Source organism: Eretmochelys imbricata, chromosome 3 (assembly GCF_965152235.1).
Source record: "Eretmochelys imbricata isolate rEreImb1 chromosome 3, rEreImb1.hap1, whole genome shotgun sequence".
Taxonomy (NCBI): Eukaryota; Metazoa; Chordata; order Testudines; family Cheloniidae; genus Eretmochelys; species Eretmochelys imbricata.
Window position 1 is genome coordinate 180,444,015 of NC_135574.1, and position 13,122 is coordinate 180,457,136.

At 40.0% G+C, this 13,122-nt stretch overlaps 1 protein-coding gene across 23 annotated transcripts in view; it reads left to right on the plus strand.

Annotated features, from left to right (window-relative positions):
* NRXN1 (neurexin 1) overlaps nucleotides 1–13,122 on the plus strand; it is a 1,233,750-nt gene that overhangs the window by 110,887 nt on the left and 1,109,741 nt on the right. The gene's annotated exons all lie outside the window — the stretch shown is intronic.

Sequence of the window (13,122 nt, forward strand, 5' to 3'; positions counted from 1 at the left end):
CCGGTGTACTAGTTCAGACCATCGAGTATGTATTTTTTTATTTAAGTTGAGAAATTAGCCTGCACATACTAAATGCCACTAAATTTTTTCTTATTGATCATTATAATATAGTTTTACTCTTTTTGGTGAGCATGTGTCAGGAAGTGCCTGTTCCTGGTATGTGTCCTATGCTTTGGCTTTCTGGTTGTATTTTACAGTACAAACTAGACAACACAGAAGCATGTTGAATGTGTTCGCACTTTGCGTGCCTTGGAACAAAGAGTGTACGTGTAACACAAAACTGTAATTCTAGCACCAGTAGTTCTATGGTGTGCATTATAGTTCTTCACATCAGCCCGCTTTAAAAGAGTGTGCATCTGATTATACCCAGGGCACAATATTTAAAGGGTTATATGTGTTCTGGAGCTTTGAATCTTGTTTTAGGAAATGTTTCAAACCAATGGAAGAAGAAACTGTTCTTAATACTTTGCATTATAGTTTGTACTAATTACCTTGTAACTCTAGCTTCCTTGATCAGCAAATGGTAGCTGTCTTGGGCATCATCTATATCACAATACATGTTTTACAATACTGGAGCGTTTTATGTGGTCTTTGAAACATATTTTTACGAAAATCATTCCATAGACTATCCTGCACACAGCATGCATCATGCAACAAACAGCATAATGTTGTGATATATATCTATTTATGTATATATTATGCATTTAAATAATAACTGACATGCTAATACAGACAGTAGAACATTTAGCAAATCATAATGGATGATTTCTGAAAAAAAAATTGTTATTGTACCTATTTAGGCAAATTATCTATTATTTTTTTAAAATTATATTTACAAAAAATATAAAGTTAAAAGTTGCGTGGAGAATAGCTAGATTTAATATCTAATGGTGTGCACTATGATACAACTAAAATATCAGAACCATCAAACCTAGTAATTATTTGCTTGACTGTGCTATTCTTTTGACATTTTGGTCTTTTATTATATTTTTTCTGTTTATGTGGGAATATTGATACTGATCTGTGTTTTGATAGTTTCACCAACATTTGTTCTCCAAATATAGTATAGTATGTAAAAATGCAAGAAAAGAGAAGTAGGCATGTTTAAACATTCATAAGATACAGAAGTGAGTAAGTAGCTGTATACATTGGGCCAGATGAGGTAAATTGGCATAGTTCAATTGACTTTTGTTGAAGCTACACTAATTTACACAAGTTGAAGTTTGGGCCTTGAAACATCAAATGTTTAAAACTGCTATGACAAAACACTTTACAATATAACAAACTTCATCCTAATAATCTGATGGAGCTTTTCATTGGGAAATTCCTTTGGCCCTATTTAACTCTCCCATTATAATTTGTATTGACTTTAGTGATAGCTACTGGCAATGATTGCAGACTTCTTTGTGCTAACATCAAGACCCAGCCCTCTCATATTTTAATTAAATATTCTGCTTTAAAGGTCAATTGGAAATGCAAACCAAAATATATCTTTTACAAACTATGCAAAGATATTCACTCAAAAGTACCTGATTGAGGAAGCTCAGGCCTACTTAGCCACCATTTTAGGACCTTAACTTGTGTTTCTTGTAGACACTCAGTTAGTTTTATCATATGGGTCTGGGCAAACAAAAATCAAAATAGTTTGAAATTAACACCTTAAAAGAAGAAATAAATATTTCCAAGTGTTTCCACTGACCAAGTAATGTCTGAGATGATGGCCCAAATTTTGCTCTCCTATATAAGCATAACTCCCAAGAGGGGACTGCAAGATCAGACCTGAAATGGATTTTAAACAATTAAAACACAGTGGTTAAGATTTTTAAAGCAGACTAGGTTATTTAGTGACAGACCTCCCATTGAAATTAATTGGAAAAGTGTGAGTAAGTCTCCTACTCAGCTTTGAAAGTCTCCACCAGTATTCTTTGCAAAATTATAAATATTCTCAAAGCAGTCACTGCCCTTCAGAGAAAGAAGGAGAACTTTGATGCAGGTCATTGCATTTAGATAAATGTCAGTACTCAAGGCCACATATCTTGATCCATTTACACAGCTGGTTGACACCACCAGGAACTGCATACAGATCAAGGGCCATTTAATCTAGTAACTTTGAGGAAATATAAACCTCCTTTTTTTTCTTTCTTACTTTTTTTGTGTGTGTGTGTGTGTAAATGCTGTGTCAAAACCTAGCAGGAGCTGAGAACTTGCAACTGGTATTGAAGAGAGTTGGTGTTGGCTTATTTACTTTAATGAGCATTGCAGATGTTCACTCAGCTCTTTTTAGGATTTCATACATTGTGACTAACCAAAGTGTATACAAGTGTTTGTACATTTAAAATGTATCTAACTGAATTATTATATGGTTTACACTAATATAAATAAGATAAGATGTCAACTAGGTTTGAAATATAAAATATTTCCAGTTTTTGGTGATAAATCCTAATATAGTCTAGATCAGTGGTCACCACCTGGTCAATCGATATCTCCCAGTCGATTGCGATCTCTGGTGGTGCAGCTTGGCTGCCAGTAAGGCAGTCTCCATGCCTGCCCAAACCCCACGCTGCTGCTGGAAACAGTCAGCATGGCCCCAGGGGTGGGGAGGGGGGCAGGGGTCTCCTTCCTTTCACTGCTCCCTCCTTTCCCTCCTTTCACTGCTCCTTTCACTGCTCCCCTGGAGCTCCCATTGGCTGGCAATGGGAAGCTGTGGCCAATGGGAGCTGTGGGCACGGTGCTTGCAGAGAGGGGCAGTGCACAGAGCCATGTGCCCCCCACCCCACCCCCAGGGGCCACAGGGGTGCGTTAGTCTCTTCTGGGAGTGGCGTGGGTCCAGGGTCGGCAGGGAGGAGCAGCCATGCTGCATACTGACCAGGAGCTGCCAGAGGTAAGTGTTGCCCAGTGGGAGGCCGCACCCCAACCCCCAGCCCTGAGCACCCTCCCAGAGCCAGCACCCTGTACCCTCTCCTGCACCCCAACACTCTGCCCCAGCCCAGAGCCCCCTCCTGCACCCAAACTCCCTCCCAGAGCTTGCACCCTTTACCCCCTCCTGCACCCCAACCCCTGCCCCGGCTCATCCTAGAGCCCCCTCCCACACTGCAAACCCCTCAGCCCCAATCCAAAGTCAGCACCTCTTCCCAAACCCCAAACCCCTACCCCAGTGAATGAGGGTGCAGGAGAGTGAGCGACGAGAGAGGGAGGGATGGAGTGAGTGGGGCGGGGCTTTGGGGAAGGTGTGCGGCATCGGGAAAGGGGCGGGATAGATCCTGGGATGCCCTTAAATTCAAAAAGTGTTCTTGGAATTAAAAAGGTTGGAGCCCACTTGTCTATATTGTTTATTTTATCATTTTTTTCCTGAAATTTTGTCTTATCTTCTTTCGGTGAGACTTCCTGCATACATAGTTGATCAAGGCTTATTTTGTGTATTCCTACAAGCTATTTTGCCTGTGAACATAAATTAATGTTTCATTTTTCACAAGGAATGAAATGGTCATAACTTTTAGTTATTGAAAGGAGCCACAAAGTGGTATTTACAATGTAGTTACCACAACAAAATAAATTACTTCTGTGACCTATATTAATATTACTATTCTCATAACCTATAATATGGATTTCTTATCTATAATTTGTTTTATATAAATATTCTACTCTTGACTGTGTATTTTATTTAGACTAAAATACTATGTTCCTGCTCCTGTTCTATTGGATTATGGGTTTAATACAGCTTTAAATCATGTATATTAGTACGGCTGTCGATTCATCGCAGTTAACTCATGTGATTAATCACAGTTTTAATCACACTGTTAAACAATAGAATACCAATTGAAATGTATTAAATATTTTGGATGTTTTTCTACATTTTCAGATATATTGATTTCTATTACAACCCAGAATGCGAAGTGTACAGTACTCACTTCATATTATTTTTATTACAAATATTTGCACTATAAAATGATAAACAAAAGAAATGGTATTTTTAATTCACCTTGTACAAGTACCATAGTGCAATCTCTTTATTGTGAAAGTGCAGGAGGAGGCATGGGGTGCTGGCTTCAGGAGGGGGCTCAGGGCTGGGAGTTGTGCGTGCAGCTTCCCACTGGGCAGCACTTACCTCCAGCAGCTCCCTGTTGGCGGTACAGCGTGGCTGCCGCTAAGGGAGGCTACCTGCCTACCCTGGCCCCACGCTACTCCTGGAAGGGGCCAACGTGCCCCTGCAGCTCCTGGGTGGGCACGTGGCTCCGCGTGCTGCCCCTCTCTGCAAGCACCGTCCCCGCTCCCATTGGCCACAGCTTCCCGTTCCCGGACAATGGAAACTGCGGGGGTGGTGCTTGCAGGCAGGAGCAGTGCGCAGAGGGAAATCCCCCCTCCCTGGGCTGCGGGGCCATGCTGGCCACTTCCAGGAGCAGTGTGGGGCCGAGTCAGGCAGGGAGCTTCCCTTAGCAGCAGCCACACTGTACCACTGATCAACCGGTTGGTGACCACTGCTTTAGAGCCTACAAGTCCACTCAGTCCTACTTCTTGTTCAGCCAATCACCAAGAGAAACATTTATGGGAGATAATGCTGACCACTTCTTATTTACAATGTCACCTGAAAGTGAGAACAGATGTTTGCATGGCACTTTTGTAGCCAGCATTGCAAGATATTTACATGCCAGATCTGCTAAACCAGCGGTCACCAACTGATCTCTGGTGGTGCAATGTGGCTGCTGCTAAGGCATGCTCTCTGCCTGCCCCAGCCCCACGCCACTCCCAGAAGTGGCCAATGCAGCCCCAGGAGTGGGAGGGGGCCAGGGGTCTCCCTCTGCTCACTGCTCCTGCCGAGAAGCCCTGCCCCCACAGCTCCAATTGGCCAGGAATGGGGAGCTGTGGCCAATGGAAGCTTCAGGGGTGGTGCTTGCAGAGAGGGGCAGTGTGTGGAGCCACATGCCACCCCCAAGGGGCCACAGGGACACGTTGGCCCCTTCTGGGATCTGCATGGAGCCAGGGTAGGCAGGGTAGGCCACACTATGCCACCAACCGGGAACTGTCAGAGGTAAGTGCTGCCTGGTGGGAGGCTGCACCCCAACCCCTAGCACTGAGCCCCCTCCCAGAGCCAGCACCCCATACTCCCTCCTGCACCCCAAGCTCCATCCCAAAGCTCAGCCCAGAACCCCGTCCCACACTGCAAACCCCTTGGTCCCAGCCCAGAGCCCGCACCCCCTCCTAAACCCCAGACCCCTACCCCAGCTCTGTGAAAGTGAGTGTGGGTGGGAGAGAGCGGGGGGGGGGGGTGGAGTGAGCAGGGCGGGGATTTGGGGAAGGGGTGGGGCCTTGGGGAAGGGGCAGGGTAGATCCTGTGTTTCCCTTAAGTTCAAAAAGTGACCTTGACTGTAAAAAGGTTGGAGACCACCGTGCTAAACATTCATGCTTTGGCCACCATTCCAGAGAACATGCTTCCGTGCTGATGACACTCATTAAAATAATGTGTAAATTTAATTTTTGACTGAACCCCTTGCAGAGAGAATTGTATGTCTTCTACTCTGTGTTTTACCTGCATTCTGCCATATATTTCATATTGTAGCAGTCACGGATGATGACTCAGCATGTTGTTTATTTTAAGAACACTTTCACAGCAGATTTGACAAAACACAAAGAAGGTACCAATGTGAGATTTCTAAAGATAGCTACAGCACCCTACCTAAGATTTAAGAATCTGAAGTGCCTTCCACAATCTGATCGGAATGTGGATCATGCTTTCAGACGTCTTAAAACAGCAACTCTCCAATGCAGAAAGTACAGAACCCAAACCATCAAAAAAGAAAATCAACTTTCTGCTGGTGGCATCTGACTCAGAGGATGAAAATGAACATGTGTTGCTCTGCACTGCTTTGGATGGTTTTCGAACAGAACCCATCATCAGCATTGACGCATGTCCTCTGGAATGGTGGTTGAAGCATGAAGGTTCACATGAATCTTTAGTGTATCTGGCAGATAAATATCTTGCAACGCCGGCTATAACAATGCAATGCGAACACCTGTTCTTACTTTCAGGTGATATTGTAAACAAGAAATGAGCAGCATTATCTCCTGAAAATGTAAACAAATTTATTTGAGTGATTAGCTGAACACAAAGTAGGAATGAGTGAACTTGTAGTCTTTAAAGTTTTACATTGTTTTATTTTTGAACACAGTTATTTTTGTACATAATTCTACATTTGTAAATTCAACTTTCATGATAAAGAGATTGCAGTGCAGTACTTGTATTAAGTGAATTGAAAGATACTATTTATTTTATCTTTACAGTGCAAATATTTATAATAAAAATAAATATAAAAGTGAGAACTGTACACTTTGTATTTTGTGTTGTAACTGAAATCAATATATTTGAAAATGTGGAAAACATCCAAAATATTTGTATAAATCGTATTCTATTATTGTTTAACAGCACGATTAAAGTGCGATTAATCACGATTAATTTTTTAATCACACATTTAATCATGTTAATTTTTAAATTGCTTGACGGCCTTATATATTAGTCATTCAAGTCCATTAGAAACTAATATATGATGTCTAGCTAAGCAATAGCTGTTTCTACAAAGCCTAATAGTGCCGCTGACACTTTATTAGATTACAGCTTTTTGATGTGGTTGGCACAATGCATGTAAATGCAGAGAAAAGACTTCAGAGCATCTGTTTGTGTCTACTTCCTAAATATTGTCGTCTAAATTCTGCATTGAACAATACCATACACAACCCGTATAACGTAAATAGGATTCTGTTGGGTGTATGTCAGTGCAAAATTTGGCCATCATTTCAGGCTAACTGGAGAATACAGTATAATAATCATGAGGGCAAAAAGCCCATGGAGAATTTAAATACTTCAAAAAAGTCCTCAAATAAATGTCAGTATTGTATGGTTTACTGAATTCTATTAATTGCTATTGGTAAATTGACATTTTTATTCCTGCTGAATAGTATTTTACTGCACAGTTACCTCCACTGAAATCAGTTGGTGAAATCTTGGTTCAGTTGAAGTCAATAGTAAAACTCTGTTTGGCTTTAGTGGGGACAGAGGTTCACTGGTAGAGTAAGTTCCTACCCAATATGATTAAGGGTATTAGAATATTGTCCTGTGTGGTTATCCTGCATTTCCTTTAATGAGATTCAGCATACTTGGGTGTGAAATCCTGGCCCCAGTGAAGTAAATGTGGGTTTTGCCATTCAATTCAGCTAAGATTTCACTCTGGGTGTGCTTCTCTAAGTTTTTCCTTTGTCTCCAAAAGAGACAGAGAGAAATTTTGGCCTCTTACTGCCAAGATATTGTTAGCCTTCTCTAGGTCTTGGAAAGCCTACTTTTTAAATCTGCTAGCGACACTATCTTGTCCAAGTGTGTTGAAAGATAAACTATTGTTAAACTTTACTGGACTCAGTGAAGATGCATTACTTTAAGAATTTCATACAGAATGGGATTTTCAATGTTTGAGAATGTAAACAATTAAAAGTTTTGTAAAGTGATATGATAGGAAAACTGTAATGTACGCTCAACTACTGAACTTCATGATTGTCTCTATTTACAAGGAAGAATAAATCACTGAAGTTTTAAAATTTCTCAAAGTTCTTAAACATGTAACAGGACACAACTATTTTGACAGACTTAAACATAAATAGGACCTAAACATCATGGAAGTTTTAAAACTGTTCTAAGTTAATTCTCTTAAAAATATTTAACATTACTGAACTTAAAAAAAATAAATAAAAAATAAGGAACTTAATGTAAAACATCTGAAAATATGTGCGTTCCATATGCATGCCAAAGTGGAACAAAGCCTTAATTTGTTCCTCCATGGGAAGTACCAGCAAAATATCAGTTTCCATTGAGAGAGATTCACAGTTATGGAGAGACTATAGTGAAACAATGACAGGTATTTCTAAATTGTTTTATTTGGAAAAAAAGATAGTTATGGGTGTGATCTAGAAAACATTTCAGAAAAAAGTTGGATGTATTCAAGATTTAAGCTTCTTGAATGAACAAAGAACAAACATTTCAGAGTGAGTTAAGCAGGCCAAGCAAACAATGCCTCAAAACCACATCAAAGCTCTTTCAGTTACAGGCCAAAAAGTAGATTGGGATTTAGTGAAATCAGGAAAGAGAAAAACTATCAGGGTGGAGAGCATGAAAACCTTTCTGTGCAGTTAGGCAACAAAGAAGAATTTTAAAGCAGCAAAGCTAGGGTTTTTATACACCTTTACATAATTTGCTTTTGTAATTTATGTAGATTTATGTGATTTAACAAGAGTTGGAAGGTACATCAGATACAAAATAGCAACCCTAGGGTTGGCATATGCTTTTCATACTTACTTTACCTCTTCTTCCAGCATTTGACACAAACATTGAGCCAAATGGATTCTTCGTGTAACTCCAATCTCTTCAATAGAATAGCAGTAGGATTAAATCTAGCCCATTGGGTATACAAAAGCAGCAAGATGAACTGAAGCCAACAGATGTGAGGTCATATTTGGATTTCAATTACACTAGTGTAAACCAGATGTAACTCATCTGAAGTCAGTGGATTTATTTTTGATCTCACTTACACTGGTGAAACTCAATTCACTTTGATGTTAACGAGATCAGAATCCAGCTCAGTGGAGTTACACCGGTGAACTGAAAAGAGAACTAGGGCCAAGGTAGTTGCTGTAGGGGTGGGATTTTTAAAAATGCTCAGGACTGGCCTAATTCTGATGCCATTAAAATCAATGGTAAAAGTCCCATTGTCTTCCCTGGCAAAAGAGGCAGGCCATGTTGAGTGATTTTGCAAATCCCAACCTAAATTTACACTGGTGTAACTGAAATCAGAATGTGGGCCCAGGCTCTGTAAGTACATACTTACATGGAGAATGGATCTTAAACAAAATTAGAAAAAGATATTTAAATAGTGTGGATAGGGTCAGATTATTTCAAACAAAAATAGGTGCGTGCAACATTTATAACATACTCTGTAACTGTACTGCACTGACTTTTGAGATGAATGGAGCTAGCACGCTAAGTCGCCAAAGACAAAACAGTAGATAAGGGGTGGGGTTGTCTGTTTTTGTTTTATTTTTTACTGGCAACAAATTAGTTCCCTTTAAAATACCTCATTGTGCTGAGTGTAGTAATAAGGTCTCACTTCTCACATCAAAGCCTTCCACCTCAACATCAGCCCTAACGATTTGAGGTCATATTTTGATGTCTTCTGTTTCCACTGCCATGATCCCCTCAACAGCTTTATTCCTCTGGAACAAAGACATGGTGTCATAATCAAGGCAGGCTAATGGGCGCAGAAGACAGAACTGTTGCAGGAGCTTCACCAGGACTATGGAACTCACTACATTCAGAATTTCTAACTTCACTCCCTTCAGAAGTAAAAGCAAAACTCACACATTTGACGTATGTTTCCCTCTAGGTTCTCCGCACTCACTAAAAATGACCAAAATATTTTTTCTACAGATTGGGAAAAGCGAGAGAGAGAGATGGGGCCTAACTCTTTTTGAGTTCATTTTTTCCATTAAAGACAACAGAGTTACATGATGGGGAAAACGGTGGAAAAGTGTGGAGTATCAGCCCTGTTATTGATCCTTCTCCCACCACAGCCAGCTTTATGCTGATGTAACTACCTTGATTTCAGTTCAGTTGCACTTGATTTACACCACTATAAGTAAGAGAAGAATCAGGGTTATATTTTATACTACTTTGCCATTGACACTCATTTATACCAGTTTTCTGATCATCATGTATTTGACATTTAATTTACAGCACTGCCTGTGTCACTGGTGAATTTTACAGAAAGTCTTCTATAGGTGTTGCCTCTTCCTTTCTCCAGGATTTTGTCCATAAGAAGCAGAAATACCTAGACCCAATTCTCTGATCTGCTCTGGCTTCTTGTGACAGCCAGCCAGTGCATCTGGCAATCCAGTGAAGGTGGAGCCCTCATGTTTCTCCTACATGGAAGGAATCTCCAGTTAGAGTGAGGCCACCCTAGCAATCTTTGGGCCCCACCATAGGTGCATGTCCTCACAACCTAACGATCTTTGGCTGCTGTGTCTCCTGGCAGCTGGTCATAGATTAGAATAGCCTATTTATGGTGAGGCAAGCCTCATATCAGGGGAATCCAAGACTGGCAAAAAGCCATTTTTATCTCATCCATCTGGGCAGTCACTGAACACTCCTCAGACAAAGCAGGGAATGGGGGATAATGGCCCCCATTGTTTTAATATATCAGCACCTCTCAGGTATTTACATTTACAAATACTTTACTTATTTGCACCTTCATTGGACTAGTGGAAAACTGGTAAGGCTATATATCTCCACTGGGAATGGCTCAGGTAGTATCTCAAAGTTGCCATACAAGTACTTGGATAATTACCGCCAAAGGGTAAAACTGCAGACTAGTATAAAACAAGTGTGAGAGTACAAGATCCCCATCCCACCCCTACATTTATATTTAACGTAATCTACCTAATCTCCAACACTCCCAGGACTAAATTCAACCCATGCCTCCCATATGGCTTTTACTTAACAGTGATGTGAACTTGGAGTAACTTCACATTGCTGTGAGACCATGAATTCCAATGGGAGTTGAGCCTGCTTCAATCATGAGCTGAATTTGATCCTTTTACTGGATGTTCCATCACTGGAGTTCTCTGTCATGGATTATGTGGATTGAATTTTGCCCGTGATATCTATGTGCAGCTTTGTGAGAAAATTTTTCTTCAGAAGAGAATTACAGAAAGTATGAAAGGGTGCAGTCTTTGGGGGAAGAGAGGGGGTATTATTATTTCAAAGTAAACCTGGGAATTGGCAAGTTTCTTTGACTTCCAGGACATGTTCTGCATATCTATAGAACAGGGGTTCTCAAACTGGGGGTTGGGACCCCTCGGGGATTGCGAGGTTATTACATAGGTGGTTGCGAGTTCTCAGCCACCACCCCAAACCCCGCTTTTCCTCTAGCATTTATAATGGTGTTAAATGTATAAAAATGTGTTTTTAATTTATAAGGGGGGGGTGGGTCACACTCAGAGGCTTGCTATGTGAAAGGGGTCACCTGTACAAAAGTTTGAGAACCACTGCTATAGAAGATTTAAAAAAAAAATTGTAAGATCTTTTCCCACTACTAGATATTCTAGTCCCCAAAGGTAGAGGAAAAAGAGGCTATGTTCTCAATTCACTGAAATGTCACCATAAAACCCTGTATCCCAATGAGTCATTCCCAGTCCTAGAGGACAAACTCTTCTTATTTGTAATAACATAAACACATTTAAACAGAAAAACAAAACAAAACCCCACAAAGAGTTCTGGAAATCATCCAGCTCTGCTAGGCCTCATGAATTTATACCTCAGAATTGCCACTACCTGGAGTCTTCTGGGGGTTGACAGGGGCGTAATAAAAGGCTACCATGTCTGAGGCCATAAATCATTTAAGCAAGTATGTCATATCATGTATTTTTCCAGAAAAAAGAAAAATTATGTTATTCAATTTTATTCATTGCTCTCAAATAGATAGGTGGATTCTGCACTGTGTTGTCCCTGAAATGGATAACCCTTTTAAAGAAACATGTTTTTCAGAATTACTGTTCCTATTGGACTATGATACAAGTATTACAACTAAAGGCATAACTGATATGATCCTTCTCAGGACACATACAGAGTCTGTATGTCCAGTCTTTATCTTCTTTTAAATGTGTTACCCACAAAAATTTGCATATTTCTAAATCATGCTAGTTACCCACTTTGTGATACAGGAATGTGCCTATACATCTCCACCTAGCTGGCATTCTCCTGAGTCAGAAGAGCCAGAATCAGAGAATCTAAAAATATATATTTTAGACTCCTAGTAGCTAATCTACATAATCTTCATCAAAACCAATTATTTTACAAGCAATAAAAGCACGGAATTTGGCTCAAAGTTGAGTTATTTATGCCCTTTGAAATCTCATTGATGTCAAAAGTATTGCATATGGTGTATTTCAGCACATAATATGACTGTTTGGATTATACTAGCACCATATTATGCCATTAATGAAGTATGTGCCGAAATAGAGTAACTCCTGTGATTTCAGTGGACTTACACCCAGGTAACAGTGATCAGAATTTCACCCCAGACCCTTCTGTATTAAGTGTATGTGAGGTGGGAAGTGAGGGAATAGAATGAAATAGGCACAACGTTGTCTACAATATAAAAAAAGGAAGGCCTTTTTTTGCTGACTGCCAACTTGATTCATCGGTGTTTCATACTTCAAAGGTCATTTTGTTATCAATATGGTAAATAAAGGAGCGTGGAATGAAATAACTCTGGGTAACAGACACCCTCTTAACATTTAGGAAGCACTATAATTCCATTATTTGCTATGACATCCTCCATACTATTCTTTTGTGTATGCTCCTTTAAAAATCTTTATCTCAGAGATCAGATCAGATAAGTGTTTCTTCGGGGAGTAGAGAGTAGTTTCCTCTAACAGTTTTAGCAGATTGAGAATGATAGTAGCAGCTCTTAAAACCTACAGTTTTATGAAGTTTGGCCCGAGGTCAGACCCCGACACATGATACATTTCAGAGCCTCCAAACTCCTAAGACCCATAGTTTTAGTTTAAAGGCTGAATACAGTGTTACAAGACTTACTGGAGTTTCCATTTGAACCTTTCCATTCACATTTATCGTCACTTATCAGTTAAACAGTTTTCTGTGATCGTAACATGCTCAGTCAGAAGATGGAAAGAGTTGAAAGCTGTGCCAGTGCAGGACTTATTTGTTCAGTTTCACAAGGGCAAAACAATTACCTTTATCCTTCAAACTTCATTCCTAAAGTTAAAAATCAGTTTTACTATAGCCAAGAAATGATACTTCTATTCATTTGCTGAATAGCACAAAAGAGCGCAAAAGAGAGAGAGTTTGCAATTCCTTGATGAAAGTCTTGAAAATCTGATTAAAAAGGAAAGAGTATTTTTTTCATCACATCTGATAAAGTGAGCTGTAGCTCACGAAAGCTTATGCTCAAATAAATTTGTTAGTCTCTAAGGTGCCAAAAGTCCTCCTTTTCTTTTTGAGGATATAGACTAACATGGCTGCTACTCTGAAACCTATATTTTTTCTGTAATTCAGATAAGGTTTGCACT